Consider the following 17,052-nt stretch of genomic DNA (forward strand, 5'->3'; position numbering starts at 1 on the left):
GTGGTAATTCCAAAAGTCATTTGGCCATAGACATCTTTAGACTTAAAATACATTGTATTTTAATAGTTCATAGTTTCATATTTGAGTATTAAAGGGAAAAATATAAAAACTTTCATGTAAAATTCTTATTTACATTATACTTATAAAACAGTTTGAGAAATGCTGGTTTAAAACAGAATATACACTAGTGATATTTTTACACTGTGGTTGATTGTTTTTTATCTGAGGTTGATTGTTTTTATCTTGAGGCTATAAGACAATACTATATTCTCACTAAGCTAAAATTAACATTATCAAACTAAAGGCATAGAGTGGTACTGGTGGGAATGCTAGAACAAGACCAAGAAGGAATACTATCCAAGAGTTTTTCTAAAGAAAAGATTAAGGATTAGTTGTGTGTACTTCTAATGTACTAGATGCAGTTACAGAGAAGGCTAAGAATAACCCAGAGAGCAGAGACAAATGCCTAGTAGCCACTGGTTAAAATAATTTTCTGGCTGTGAGAGAGGACACATAAATGACCTACTGCCTTTGAAAGCTCTTCATAGTAGCCTGCAAGTCCTGCTTCAGATCAAAGAATAAAATTCATTACATAATTAGGAAGGCTAATGAATGTGGACGAGAAGGAAACTGAGTTCCCCTAATATCACAAGTTATCCCTGGCCTACAATCTCAGAAATATGAAAAACAGAGATCTCTAATTAAAAAACTCAGGGTCCTTAATCTAGACTTCTATTTACACATCTCAAAGTCAGGATGTTAAAAATTTATTTTAAAAAAATCATTTGTTTGATTTACTAAATCAAACTGTAGTTTTATTTGAGCTATAGTTTATAAGACTGAGGATAGATAGAGATCTAATCTAATCAAATTGTTATGGTCTAAGGAGGTGAAGGCAAATGTTTGGTGTAGATGTATGGATAAAATAAGGGTTAGAGGAACTAGAAGAGAAATAGTTTTGCTGTCCTTTAAGAAAATCCAATATTTGGAAACCTGGACTTACTAAAGACAGAAATTAAGCAATAATTATTTTTACAAAATGACTTTCTTTACATAGATATTTGCTATAGGATTATCATTTAAATCCTCTAGAGCATTTATAATGATTACATTTGTCAATATTTTATTTATGTAGTTTTTAAAGAACTCACATACAAATGCTCTTTAAAAAAGAAAACTTTTGGCGGCAGCTAGGTGGCACAGTGGAAAGAGCACCAGCACTGAAGTCAGGAGGACCTGAGTTCAAATCTCAGTTCAGACACTTAACACTTCCTAATTGTGTGACCCTGGGTGCACTTAACCCCAACTGCCTCAGTAAAAGAAAAAGAAAAACTTTAAAAACAAAAACAGGGTTTGGAGTATGCCCTGGTCATCTAAGATTGAAACATTTACTAGCAGAATGCCAAAGACCTGCATCTTTGACAGATACAGGAAGACTGGAGTATTCGCCCTGGTTTACCATGAATTTGGAGACAGCTTCTTTTCATTGTCTGTGTAAACAAAATTATAAGTATCTTTTTTCTAAACATTTTTATTTTTTCAAAGTTAAATTTAAAACAATTTTTAACATTTGTTTTTAAAACTTTGAGTTCCAGATTCTCTCCCCATCTGCAGCCCCATTAAGAAAACATGAAGTTATACAAAACATTTCGATAAAACTTATATTGCAAAATAAAACATAGATTTGCCGTACACATCTTTAAAAAACAACCCTGAAGAAAAATTAGGCTAAAAAAAAAAGATTGAGAGAGTATGCTTCCATCTGTATTCAGACACAATCATTTCTTTTTCCGGATATGATAGAATTTTTCATCATCATACTTCAGAGTAGTCTTAGATCAGTGTATTGCTGAAAATAGCAATCATTCACAGCTGACCATACCAGAATATTTTTATTACTTTTTACATAGTCCATTTCACTTTTCTTCAGTTCATGGAGGACTTTGCAGGTTTTTCTGAAAGTATTCTGTTTGATTGATAGGGCACTAAACAAGTGGATCAATTTAGCAGAATTTTCATTTTTATTATATTAGCTCAGCCTTCCCATGAGCAATTGATATTTTTCTAATTGTTTAGATCTGACTTTATTTGTATGAAAGGTGTTTTATAATTATGTACATGTAGTTCATATAGTTCCATATAATCTTGGCAGGTAGATACCCAAATATTTTATTTTGTCTACAGTTATTTTAAATGGAATTTCTCTTTCTTGCTGCTGAGCTTTGTTGGTAATATATAGAAATTCTGAGGATTTGTGTAAGTTTATTTTATATCCTTCTGTGATGACCGTGTATTTAAAATCAGCCGGAGTCAGGAATTCAGCTTAAGGGAAAAATCTTCAATCTTTATTGAAGTGAAGAGGTGAAAAAAGATTGCAATAGCAATATGGGCAAGAAAGATTGAGATAGCAATATGAGCAGCTGCGACAGGAAGCCAGCTAGCAGAGAGGGATTGGAGATGAAAGGCTGTCACAATAGCAATGCAAGCAGCTGTGTCAAGACGCTAGCCAGCAATCTCCCTTCCACTTCCCTTCCCACTCCCTTGCCTCCACTGTCATTTTCTATACAATACATCAGGACTTGCACAAAGAGTGGGCAAGGCCATTCTTTCTCCGAGCATATATGTTAATAGAGTATGGTCCAATTACTATTTAGCCTCACGTACTTGGGACCTCAGTGCATCAACTCAAATCTCAGCTCATTACATCCTGCAACTTTGCTAAAGCTCTTAATTGTTTTAAATAGATTCTTAGATGATTCTCTAGGATTCTTTAAGTATACTATCATATCATCTGCAAAGAGTGATAGTTTTATCTACACATTGTCTATTCTAATTCTTTTAATTTCTTTTTCTTTTCTTATTACAAAAGTCAACATTTCTAGTACAATATTGAATAATGGTGATAATGAGCATCTTTGTTTCACCCCTGAGCTTATTAGGAATGCATCTAGCTTCTCCCCATTACAAATAATGCTTGCAGATGTTTTAGATAAATGCTGCTTATCATTTTAAGGAAAACTCTCTTTATTACTAAGCTTTCTAGAGTTTTTAATAGGAGTGGGTGCTATATTTTGCCAAAAGCAGCTATTGAAATTATCATTAATGATTTCTGTTAGTTTTGTTATTGATATTTTATTTTATTAGCTATCACTTCTTCATATTCAAAGTATACTTGTGCCCTCTGCCTATATATATATATATAGGCAGAGGGCACAAGAAAGAGTAAGAATATATATATGTATATATACATATATATATTCTTACTCTTTCTAACTGCCATAATAATGAGAAAGTTCTAATGTGTTATAAGTATCATTCTCCCATGTACAAATATAAACAGATAAACCTTATTAAATCCTTTATTAAATCACTTTCCTATTTGCCACCTTATGCTTCTCCTGCATCCTATATTTAAAAATCACATTTTCTATTCAGTTTTGATCTCTTCATTACAAATGCTTGAAAATCTTCTATTTTGTTGAATTTCCACCTTTTTCCCTAAAGGATTATACTCACTTTTCCTAGGTAGGTGACTTTTAATTGTAATCCGAGCTCCATTATTCCCTGGAAAATCATATTGTGAGCCCTCTGGTTATGTATTGTAGAAGCTGCTAAATCTTAAGTTATCCTGACTGTGGCTTTACTATACTTGAATTGTTTCTTTCTAGATGCTTGCAGCATTTTCTCCTTGACCTTAGAGTTCTGGAATTTGGCTATAATATATCTGGGAGTTTTCATTTTTGAATCTCTTTCAAGAGATGATTAGTGGATTCTTTCAATTTCTATTTTACCCTTTGGTTCTAGAATATCAGGACAGTTTTACTTGATAATTTCTTGAAAGATGATTTCTAGTCTACATGTGCAAAAAGGACTTTTTATAGCAGTAAAGAACAGGAAACTGAGTGGATGCTAATCAATTGGAGAATGACTGAATAAGTTATGGTATATGAATGTTATGGAATATAATTTTTCTATAAGAAATTATCAGCAAATTGATTTCAGAAAGGCCTCGAGAGATTTACATGAACTAATGCTGAGTGAAGTGAATAGAAACAAGAAAACATTGTACACAGCAACAACAAGGTTATATGATGATCAATTTTGATGGATGTGCTTCTCAACAATGAGATGATTCAGGCCAATTCTAATAGACTTGTGATGGAGAGAGCCATCTGCATTCAGAGGAAGGACTGTGAGGACTGAATGTGGATCACAACATAGTATTTTTACCTTTTTTGTTGGTTGGCTGCTTACTTTCTGTTTTTTCTCATTTTTTCTCCTTTTTGATCTGAATTTTCTTGTGCAGCATAATAAATGTGGAAATATATGTAGAAGAATTGTACATGTTTAACATATGTTGGATTACTTGCTATCTAGGAGTGGGGATGAAGGACGAGAGGAAGAAAAAATTGGAACACAAGGTTTTTCAAGGGTGAATGTTGAAAAGTATCTTTGCATATATTTTGAAAATAAAAAAATCTATTTTTTTAAAAGAAAGATGATGTCTAGGCTCTTTTTTGATCATGGTTTTCAGGCAGAACAATAATTTTAAAATTATCTCTCCTGGATTTATTTTCCAGATCGGTTTTGGAGGGTTTTTTTGTTTGTTTGTTTGTTTTTTGCCAATGAGCTATTTCATATTTTTTCTATTTTTTCATTCTTTTGGTTTTGCTTTATTGTATCTTGATTTCTCATAAAGTTATTAGCTTCTATTTGCTCAATTCAAATTTTTAAGGAATTAGTTTCCTCAGTGAGCTTTTGTACATCCTTTCCCATTTAGCCAATTTTGCTTTTTTAAAGCATTCTTTTCCTCATTACCTACCCAGTAGGTTGCTACAACAGGGATAGTGAAGAAATGTACCTCATTTCTTTTCCTAATTTTTCCTCTACCTTTCTTACTTGATTTTCAAAATATCTTTTGAGTTCTTCCATGGCCTGAAACCAATTCTTATTTTTCTTAGAGAATTTTGATGTGGGAACTTGGACTTCATTATCTTCTTTTGAGTTATGTGTTTTGATCTTCCTTGTCACCATAGTAACTTTCTGTGGTCAGAATATTTTTCTGTTGTCTGCTCATTTTCCTAACCTATTATTTGGCTTCTCTGCCTCCAGAACGGAGGGTTTCCTGTCCCAAGCTTTAGGAGTTTTGTGCAGCTATTTTTAGAGATCCTTCTAGGAACCTGACCATTAGCATTCTTTTCTGCCCTGTAATTGTTAGAAGTATTTCCATCCCACTGTAACTCTAAGTTCTAGTGTGCTAAAGCAACAGCTAGTAAAGAGACCTCCTGTGAGCTGAGACCTTCAGAAGCTGCCACCATCCATTCCTGATATGCCAGTTTCCCAAGGCCCTCTCACCCTACTGACAAACCTTTCTTGTTGACCTTCCAAGTTGTCTTTGGTGTCTTTAGACTGAGAGATCTGAAAGCCAGCAGTACTCCCATTGATTCAGAGGTCCCTAGTCCAGTTCCTGCTTTGCTAGGACTGGGTCCAAGACTGAACAGGAACTGTATGCTAGATTCCCACTCTGGTGCCAGAGACCTTTCCTGCTGATCTTCTGTGGAGTTTCAGAAGGGATCCCAAAAGGTCGAGGGTCACAGACCAATATCTTGAGGGGTCTCAAAAGAATTTGCAGACTTGAACCCATGTCCAAGTCAAGAGACAATTATTGTAATTGTAATGCCAACTAAAGCAGGCTAAGTTCCAAAAGAATTTAGCAAAGAATTAGCAAAGGAGACAAATTTATCCAGTTCTTCATGTCACTGATATGGTAATATTTTGTGGCTCAAAGATAGAATTGAAGAATGATCTATTCACTATTGTCTCAAGAATTTGGGTATCATTGATTAAGAGATTATCTGACAATCAGCAATGTTTTTAGAACTATCTTAAGGCCAGAAGATTTTAGAATCAGACAATTAGAACAAAAGCACTCTAAGTTCAGGGGACCCCATCACTGCTATGTTTCCCTTAGGAATTGTACCCCATCATTTCTGAATTGTCTTTGGCTAGAAAATTGTTCTACTCTTTGTGTATTTTGATGCTCAAAAATTTGTTTAAAGTCATTATTTAAAGGAATTTGAAGCAGTTTGGGGGAGAACATGGCAAATCCCTGACTTTATTCTGACATCTATCAATGTCTTTTAAATCACCAGATTAAATCATCACATAACTAAGCTCTTTTGGCAAGTTCAGGGAAAGAAGTGATACAATTAAGTAATGCCATGTGACTCCAAGAAATGAGTTTGGGGTTCTGTTCTATTTAACTTTTTTTTAGTTTTAGGTACAGAGAATGGTATTTCCAATCTGGAAGCTCAATACGGCTCAAAGTGAAGACCTTAGAGCCCAGGATTCCAGACTAATTATGGCAACCAGCCTGTCTTGGAAACACTGAGAAGCTAGGATGCAAACACATGGACCAGAACTTGATGTAATTGATGCTCAAAAAACTGAATTAAACAGTGAACCTGATTCCTGCCCCCCCTTTCCCAAAGAATGAGGACGTATAGAGGAATTAAACCCTGAAGTACTGGAGGAATTGTTTATATGTTTGCTCTTGTTATACCTTTAAATATTAAAGCTATTCTGAATTTAAGTAGTTAAATGGAACAAGGTTGCTACCACTGTGCCCCTAAAACTAGAGGAATACTATAAGTGGGAGGTACAGCCAATGATTTGAATGGAAAAAAAAAACCCTAAAATGCTGTTTACTGGAGAATTTGGGAGAAAGAGTAAACTGTAACAAGCCTAGCCTTCAGAGAGTAGGGCCAAAATAAACCCAGGTTACAAACAAAGTTTATGTAACCCCTGACCTATATTCCATTGGCATGGGGCATTCCCCCCATTTTTGGAGATGAATGCCCTCCCCTGGCCTGGGTGAAGTTGCTGAGTTCCATTCTTTGTCAATGCTCTTTGGGATCTTCTTCAAGTTTTGCAAGAATTTCTGGCTTTCCTTTTCAAAAAGGAAATTAGGGAGAGGTCAACATCACTTGAAGCTGCTGAAAGAAGACTTTGGGAGGAAGCCAACTTAAGTGGAGCTGACAGTCTCCATCATTTCCCCACCCAGTAGGTTGCTACAACAGGGATAGTGAAGAACTTCCTTCAGGTTAAGACCTAGAACTCTCTCTTATTTAAGCTGTTACCTTTCTCCCAATTGGAGAGCTCCTTCATTATCTATTGTCTGGTATATGTTCTCCAATTTACCCTTCTCTGATTTTTTTTTTTTTTTTTTGCTATGATTACTCATTATGGAACTGGTGTTTGGTGAAAAAGAAGTCAAGCCTTGGATAAAAAGCTTGGGGTCCTCCTTCCTCCCAATAATGGCATAATGATCAGAAGTTTGATAGAATCTGCCCATCATATTTCCTAACCAAAACTTCTTAAATTATGGGTCCAATCCTATGTGAGATTGCATAATTGAGTTTGAGGATCACAAAATATTTAGTAACAGTAAAAGGATTCTGAACACAACAACCAAAAATTAATTTAAATTTGAATGCATAATAAATCCAAGGTGTTTCTGGCAGTGCTTGCCCACGCGGTATTACATGACTTTGGCTGTAGCCTTGTTTCTGAACACATGACACGTGCACTTTGCACTGTGAATACAAGAATGCTGCCAGAAAAACCTTTGGCTTAGATTTGAGATGGATTCATGTAAAAATTTCTTGGGTGAAAAAGGATCATAAGAGAAAGAAGTTTAATGCTCTGTCCTAGACTAAAAATATGTAAAAGATCAGATAAACAGAATTCTAATCTGGGAACCCTTTTTCCTGAAGAGAGCAGACCAAATTCCTGCTTTAACTCCTGACAATAATGAAACTTCTCTCCTGGAGAAAGAAGAGATGGGGAGAAAACTAGAGATGTCCATTCTCCTTCCCTTCAAGCCATACAGAGATAGGCCTGGCCACATGAGGAGCTTCATACAAATGAGGCCTTTCTTACCTATAAAGGCCCTCTCTTATTTATAATTAAGCATGAGAAGAATTGTTGAGGTCATTAAAATACATTTGAATTAAATCAATTGAATCATCAGCTCATAGTAAAAAAAAAAAAATAGAGCTTGGGAAAAGGACCAATGACAAAGAAAATCTATAAATAGTACATCTTTGAAAGGAAAAAAAAATGTCTTAAGTTGATTTGTTCCTGTGCAACATGTAACGGGTTTTCCAGGAGATATCTAAATTTACAATTCTCTATCTTACTACTGGAGGACATGCTTTCCTGCAGCAGTACCAAGTTTTTTTTTAGAAAAGAAAATTCGTACCAAGGTAAAAATTAGATTTCCTAGCATGGTACCAATTTGGCATAAAGCTTATTGCCATCATATAGTAAAGACAAGAATGTGGACTATGAAGAAGATGATTACTTTGATCTTTTAGCTTAGCTTTTGTGCTTTTGGTTTACTTATTTTTGTGGCAAAACTCAAAGAACTTTAGGAATTTGAGGAAAACCAAGTGCTCAATACAATTAGTCCTTTGTAGTTTTTAGAAGACAGAGCCTAAATCATTTGAAGGGAATGCAAATTAATATTTAGGAAGATAAGAGTTAAAGAGGCCTTGATAAGTAGTTGAAGCCCAAGATAAGTAGGAATATTGTAAGAGAGCTTCTAGCTTTTGACAAAGCCATTGTCAATGATAGTTGAAAAACAAGGAAAATGGGATGGGTGCTGCTGGGATGAAGAAGAGTAAATATCTTTTTTTTTTTTTTTAAAGGAAAAGTCTGTGAACTATAGGTCAATGAACTTGACTTGAATTCTTGGCAACATTCTGGAACGTATTATTTAAGGAATTGTTAGTGAACACCTAAAATATTCTAAGCATTTAGTCCTTCAATTTGTTCACTTCCCATGAGCTACTCCTCCACCTCATCTCAGCCCACACACAAAGGTCATATCTTTGATCTCAGCCATCATACGTAATTATGGATGCCTTTGTGTTCAAGAATTATGAAATTTCCTTATCTGACCATAATCTGTTGTTTTTTCTGCTCATCCTCAACCTTTTCTTCCAAAACTCTATTCTTAAGCACTGTAACCTCCCTTCCCCTGACTCTTCAATTTTCTCCCAAGTCATCTTGAAGGGACCCTAAAACTCTAAAACTCCTTGAAGGAAAAATTCTCCTTGAATTCTGCCACTGTGAGGACCTCACCCAAGGACAAGCAGCTTCATTATGTTGTCTGAGTGGGGCTGGTTGAGTCCTGAGCTAAAGAATTCCAACCCTATTGAATTAAAGAAATTCAATTCTATTCAAATTCCAGCTCAAGCTGAAACCCAGCTTGTAGATAAAAAGAGCCAACTTGGAACAACTCCTTGCAGAGGACTTAACATGCCATGTCATGCTATGCCACTCTATGCCAAGGGAACCTCTGCCCACTGGAATAATATTCTCTTCCAGTATTACCCTCTCTTTATCCTCACCTATTTCCTTAACGAGACTTTATGCCTCTCTGTCAGGATTTCTCTACTAGAAACTACTTCCCAATGCCTATAATAAACCTCTTTTATCAATCTAGGTTTTTGAGTTTGTAAATTCCTTTACAAAGAATCTCTGTGCCACCAAAAGGAGGTTCCCCAAAACTCCTTACCCATGCACTGAATCCCAAGGGTTACCCCAAATCTCTCCACTTGGTTCCCTGAACCCTGAACTTGCCACTAGACCTCATGACTACCAGGAATCCTAATCTCATTTGGTTCCCTGATAACCCTAAATCTAGACTTCATCATTTGGTTCCCTGACAGAAGGGAACCCCCAAACCTAAACCTCATCAATCTCTCTTGCATTAATGATAAGGTGCACGTAGGAGAAATCTAGCAGTAATCTTGAGGCCCCCAGACCTTAGGAGTACCATTGTTCCAACAATCTGTTTGTCAGTGATCTTAAAGTCTCCTGGCTTTAGGAATACTACAGCATAGTCCTAGAGATTTTGCTGACTGCCGGATAATAATTATTAGTGATAACAAGATTTCTGAGAAAAATGGTGAAGTGCATACAAGACCACTCCTCAGTTTACCTCTAAGTCATAAAATTAGCATATCAGTGACATGAAGAATCAGATCTCTTTGTCTTTTCCTATAAATTTATCTTCTTGCTCCTGGTTCTTTGCTAAATCCTTGGTGTTATAATTATAATAAACTTTGCCCCCTAACTCGGGAGATGGGTTCAAGCCTGAAAATTCTTTTGAGACACTTTGTGACACGGATCTGCTTTTTGGGGGTCTCCTTTTGAATCTTAACATTTGGTGCCTTATACAGGGAGAGTCTGCCTTCTCCTGGCTTCATCCCTTCCTTGTCAAGATAAGACCCCCTTCTTTTCTCTCTTGATCCTTTAGTTAGGACATCCCAAGCAAATGGGAAAAGGCTTGTTTGGATTGTCTTGAGCTCCAAGCTCAGCAGATTTTCCTTGACTGGGGACACCCAGACTTGGAAATTCTTGCAATTCTCAGCAAACTAACCTTTGCTATTTTTTCACCCTCCTTGGGATGCCAGAGAAGATAATGTGCTATAGGATGGCTTATGGCAAGAACTAACCTTTTCCACCTTTTTCATGCCAGGAGAGAAACTTTATGATTCTTGGCAAAGATGGGACAGTCCTCTTCCATATCATTTTTCTCTGTGTCTATATCTCTGTGCAGAACATCTGTGTCATGTTTGTTCTGTGAGCTAAATTTTGTTATCTGGAAATGTTTAAAATGCAGCCAGCAAGAAACACAATTTCTATGCTGTGGTTAGAATGCTGGAAAATATTTCTTAACATCGTTGATTCCCACCTTAAAGAGAAAAGACTGACTTGTTCCCTGGACCCCAGCTCTGACCAAGCTGGGGTCTACAGAAATAAAATTAGTTAATTAAAATTATAGAACTGCTAAAATAATATCTTATCAGATTCTCAAGGTTTTGAGAACAAAATCATTAAGGAGTTTGACAATTAATCATTTTAAGATTGCAAAGAAAATTCCTGAAACATTAAGGATAATTCCAAGAAGTTACCCCATTCTGAAAGAAGGGAATGAAAAAGAAAAAAGAAAAAAAGACTAGGTAAATAATAATTTTTTGATAATCCTTCCTTGATTCCTGTCTTGTCCCAAGATCCCTTCTGCTCCATTAGGAAAGCAGAAGGTATAAAGGAACCCTCTCCACAACCTGATCATTCAGCATATTCCACTCCCCAGATTCCTGAGTATATCTCAGTTGTGGAAAGCTAACAAGATCCATAGAGCCCAACTCCTTCTCATCTCAGATCAGACTGTATGGGATAAATTGATCAAGATCTCTCATATGTGGCCTTGATCTAAGTCCTAATTGTGACTTCAGACTTTGCAATAACAAGGTGAGCTATAGCTAAAAGCTCAAGATGTTTCATTATCTTAGATAAATAAACATTTCCCTCCTGTCTTCCCTTCCTCCCCCACCTTTTCATTAGCATTTAAGTCTCTAATAGGTAAAGTATGTTCTGGGGTCAATATTTAGTCTCTAGCCAATGGGAGAAAAGATCAAGGTTGGGGGAAGGGGCTTCTAGTCTATATAATCTTGTGTTTTTGCTATTGACATCTTGTCTGTTGGGAACTGCCCTTTCTCTCAATAGAGTAATAAATCCTGTTTTGCTTTTTTTACCTTGAGGGTCTCTGATTTTAATTTGGGTAAAGATCACTGTCCGACACAGTTTGGGGGCTTGTTTAGGGATATTTCCTGTTTGTGAGGGGTCTTTCCTGGACCAAATCCTTGGGCAGGTTCCCTCGGAGAGTTCTCTGGTGGTCTCTGGTGGTTGTTAGACTTGACTCTGGAACTCCTGTTCCATCAGGTAAACTCCTAAAGAGAGGCACTCAGAGAAAGCAAAAACGAAAGCCACCTAGCAAAGATAGAGGATTAATTTGGCTCAGAAGATAAGCCACCTGAGAAAAATTTGAAATCAGTCAGGTAAGTTGTGTACAACCAGGTACAGTAAACAACTGGGGAGGGGAGAGAGGCTAAAAAGAGAGTAAGATCTTGTGACCCTTAGGAAATGCTCATTTTCCTTGGTAAGATCTGATGATTCCTCCATACTTTTCTTTTGTCAAGAATTGGTGAGCCACTTGGGTGGCTGGGATAGGGAGAATTTAAGTGATTAGAATTCACAAAAGCTCCCGTTTCCCTTTGATAGTGGGAAAATTTTAAGTAATTTGGGTTGATAAGGATTCTCACATTTTTCTTTGGTAAGAGTGAAGAGGTAGGGGAACTGTTCCCTTTAAGATTATCACTCTTAGAAATTTGTATCCCTTTTGATCAGTTTCTCCCAGGCTCCAAGGAGTTGAGACAGAGCCCAAACCTTTCAGGATAAGAGTATCAACTCCCATAGAAATTCTAAATTCTCAACATGCCCATTTCTGGGATGAAGGAGTCACTGGGCCACAGACCAGCAGCTGGATACCTAGCTCTCCCCAGGATCCTAAACTTCACCAATTTTTTTAAAGCCCTGTAGATAGATTTGAAAGGGCAGTTTTCTGCCATCTTAAATTTTGGGACTCCATGTTTAAATTGGAATTCTAATTCTGAAATTCTGTGAGATAATTACTATTAACTAGTGTGTCTTAAAATTGTGAACTTGTTTATTCTGGTATAAGTTTTTAAAAGTATGTGTGCATTAATATTAAAGTATTGTTACTAGAAATGTAAATCTGTATTTGATTTCATTTTAAGTTAAAACATTTTGGTTCTCTGATAACTTGCCTAAAGAGGTGACATGTTTGTATTTTTTATTAGGTGAAATATATTTACGTTACTATGTTACTTTCTAAAATGTATATTGGGCAATTTGTAAAAATTGTATGAATTGTACTTTAACATTTTGTCAGCCCAGCTGGATAAGTAGTATGAATTTTGTGAAACTTAGTCTAAAATTATTTAGATATTACCTATATTCTGAATCTTAAGGTTTGCCTTACTTTCTCCCTCTTAAAAAAAAAGAAGTAAAAGCAAGAAAATTTGGCATATAGAGATATGTGTGATTGCAAAACAAACTGTATCTGAAAAGTATGTAATATGTCTAAAGATAAATAAGAAGGTATTTATCTTTAGATAGCTCTCAAGGATCATATATCCTCAATAACTATTGACAACTTACATTGATAACAATATCAATTGTTATCTCCCTCTGGAGAGAGGGAGCCTGGCTTCAAAAATTCAAGTTAGGATTTAATGAAATTATATCAGTGGGGATGGGCAGAAGGTTTCCCCTGGACTCTGCTGCTTTAAGAGGAGTTAGTGCAATAATGTTGGAATTAATTGTACCTAAGTATAGATTGGCAGAGACTATTGATTCTGATAAAGGAATATATTTTACTTCTAAGATTTTATAAGAAATAAGAGGGATTGCAAATCGAGTGGCAATTCTATACATTTGGGCATCTGCCTTCATCAGGGAAACTGGAAAGAATGAATTAGATTCTTAAAAACAATTACTAAATTGGTGTTAGAGATTAAATTGCTTTGGACCAAATAGTTGTCTATTACTTTGTTAAAGAATTAGAACTGGGTGCAAGATACAAAATCACTCCCCATAAATCCTCAGCATTTTTATACATCACCAACAAAATCCAACAGCAAGAGATACAAAGAGAAATTCCATTCAAAATAACTGTCGATATTTGCCATCTGGGGGAGGGGGTGGAGAGAAGGAGGGGAAAAATCAGAACAGAAGTGAGTGCAAGGGATAATGTTGTAAAAAATTACCCTGGCATGAGTTCTGTCAATAAAAGTTTTTTTTTTTAAATAAAATAAAATAAAATCACACTAAAAAAAAAAAAAGTTGTCAATAGCATAAAATATTTGGGAATCTATTTACCAAAGGAAAGTCAGGAATTATATGAGCAAAATTAAAAAAACACTTTCCATACAAATAAAGTCAGATTTAAATAATTGGAAAAATATTAAGTGCTCCTGGATAGGCTGAGAGAACATAATAAAGCTAACAATACTCCTTAAACTAATCTATTTATTTAATGCTATACCAGACTCCCAAGAAACTATTTTAATGACCTAGAAAAAATAACAACAAAATTCATATGGAAGAACAAAAGGTCGAAAATCTCAAGGGAATTAATGAAAAAAAAATCAAATGAAGGTGGCCTAGCTGTACCTGATCTAAAACTATATTATAAAACAGCAGTCACCAAAACTATTTGGTATTGGCTAAGAAATAGATCAGTTGATCAGTGGAATAGGTTAGGTTCACAAGACAGAATGGTCAACTATAGCAATCTAGTGTTTGACAAACCCAAAGATCCTAACTTTTGGGATAAGAATTCATTATTTGATAAAAACTGCTGGGATAACTGGAAATTAGTATGGCAGAAATTAGGCATGATCCACACTTAACACCATATACCAAGATAAGATCAAAATGGGTCCATGATCTAGGCATAAAGAAAGAGATTATAAATAAATTAGAGGAACATAGGATAGTTTATCTCTCAGACTTGTGGAGGAGAAAGAAATTTGTGACTAAAGATGAACTAGAGACCATTACTGATCACAAAATAGAAAATTTTGATAATATAACAAATTAAAAAGCCTTTGTACAAACAAAACTAATGCAAACAAGATTAGAAGGGAAGCAACAAACTGGGAAAACATCTTCACAGTTAAAGGTTCTGATAAAGGCCTCATTTCCAAAATATATAGAGAATTGACTCTAATTTATAAGAAATCAAGCCATTCTCCAATTGATAAATGGTCAAAGGATATGAACAGACAATTTTCAGATGATGAAATTGAAACTATTACCACTCATATGAAAGAGTGTTCCAAATCACTATTGATCAGAGAAATGCAAATTAAGGCAACTCTGAGATACCACTATACACCTAGTCATTTTGGCTAAGATGACAGGAAAAAATAATGATGAATGTTGAAGGGGATGTGGGAAACTGGGACACTGATGCATTGTTGGTGGAATTGGGAACAAATCCAACCCTTCTGGAGAGCAATCTGGAATTATGCCCAAAAAGTTATCAAACTGTGCATAGCCTTTGATCCAGCAGTGTTACTACTGGGCTTATATCCCAAAGAGATACTAAAGAAAGGAAAGGGACGTGTATGTGCCAAAATGTTTGTGGCAGCCCTTTTTGTGGTGGCTAGAAACGTAAAATGAATGGATGCTCATCAACTGGAGAATGGTTGGGTAAATTGTGGTATATGAATGTTATGGAATATTATTGTTTGATAAGAAATGACCAGCAGGATGAATATAGAGAGGATTGGAGAGACTTACATGAACCGATGCTGAGTGAAATGAGCATTATTTATATACACACATACACACACTTCAACAACAATACTGTATGAGGATATATTCTGATGCAAATGGATATCTTCAACAAAGAGAAGATCTAATTCAGTTCCAATTGATTAATGATGGACAGAATCAGCTACAGCTAGAGAAGGAACACTGGGAAATAAGGGTGAATGGTTTACATTTTTGTTTTTCTTCTCAGGTTATTTTTACCTTCTGAATCCAATTCTTCCTGTGCAACAAGAGATCTGTTTGGTTCTGCACATATCTATTGTATTTAGGATATACTATAATATATTTAATATGTGTAAGATTGCTTGACATCTAGGGGAGGGGGTGGAGGGAGGGAAGGGAAAAGTCGGAACAGAAGTGAGTGCAAGGGATAATGTTGTAAAAAAATTGCCCATGCATATGTACTGTCAACAAAAAGTTATAATAATAAAAAATAAATAAAAGTGCTATATAATCATTTTGGAAAAAAAGAAAATTATAGATCAATCTCCCTAATGAATATTGATGCAAAAATCTTAAATAAAATATTAGCAAAGAGATTAAAGAAAATCATCACCTAGGCTAATATACCATGTCCAAGTAGGATTTATACCAAAAATGCAGGGTTGATTCAATATTAGGAAAACTATTAGCATAATTGACTATATCAATAACCAAATTAACAAAAACCATATGATTATCTCAATAAATGCAGAAAAAACATTTGATAAAATCCAGCACCCATTCCTAATAAAAACACTAGAGAGTATAGGAATAAATGGACTTTTCCTTAAAATAGTCAGCAGTATCTCTTTAAAGCCATCAGTAAGCATCATATGTAATGGGGATAAACTAGACTCATTCTCAATAAGATTAGGGGTGAAACAAGGTTGACCATTATCACCATTACTATTCAGTATTGTATTAGAAATGCTAGCTTTGGCAATAAGAGAAGAAAAAGAGATTAAAGGAATCAAAGTAGGTAATGAGGAAACCTAATTATCACTTTTTTGTAGATGATATGATGGCATACTTAGAGAATCCCAGAGAATCAACTAAAAAGCTATAAGAAATAATCTACAAATCCAAATCTACAAATAATCAGCAAAATTGCAGGATACAAAATAAATTCATATAAATCATCAGCATTCTTATACATCATTAATAAAATCCAACAGCAAGAGATACAAAGAGAAACTCCATTTAAAATAATTGTTGATAGTATAAAATATTTAGGAGTTTATCTGCCAAGGAAAAGTCAGGAACTATATAAAAAAAAACTACAAAACACTTTCCACATAAATAAAGTCAGATCTAAACAATTAGAAAAATATCAAGTGCGTGGAAAGGTCTAGCAAATATAATAGAGATAACAATACTACCTAAACTAATCTATTTATTCAGTGCTATACCAAACTCCCAAGAAACTATTTTACTGACCTAGAAAAAATAACAAAATTCATCTGGAAGAACAAAAGATCAAGAATTTCAAAGAAATTAATGAAGAGAAAAGCAAATGAAGGTGTCCAGATGTACCAGATCTAAAACTATATTATAAAGCAACGGTCATCAAAATCATTTGGCTAAGAAAAGAGAGAAGTTGATCAGTAGAATAGCTTAGGTTCACAGAACAAAATAGTCAATGACTATAACAATCTAGTATTTGACAAACTCCAGCTTTTGAGATAAGAATTCACTATTTGACAAAAAGTGCTGGGAAAATTGGAAATTAGTATGGCAGAAAGAAGGCATATACCCACACCTAACACTATATACCAAGATAAGGTCAAAATGGGT

This window comes from Antechinus flavipes, chromosome 3 (genome assembly GCF_016432865.1).
Source record: "Antechinus flavipes isolate AdamAnt ecotype Samford, QLD, Australia chromosome 3, AdamAnt_v2, whole genome shotgun sequence".
Taxonomy (NCBI): domain Eukaryota; kingdom Metazoa; phylum Chordata; class Mammalia; order Dasyuromorphia; family Dasyuridae; genus Antechinus; species Antechinus flavipes.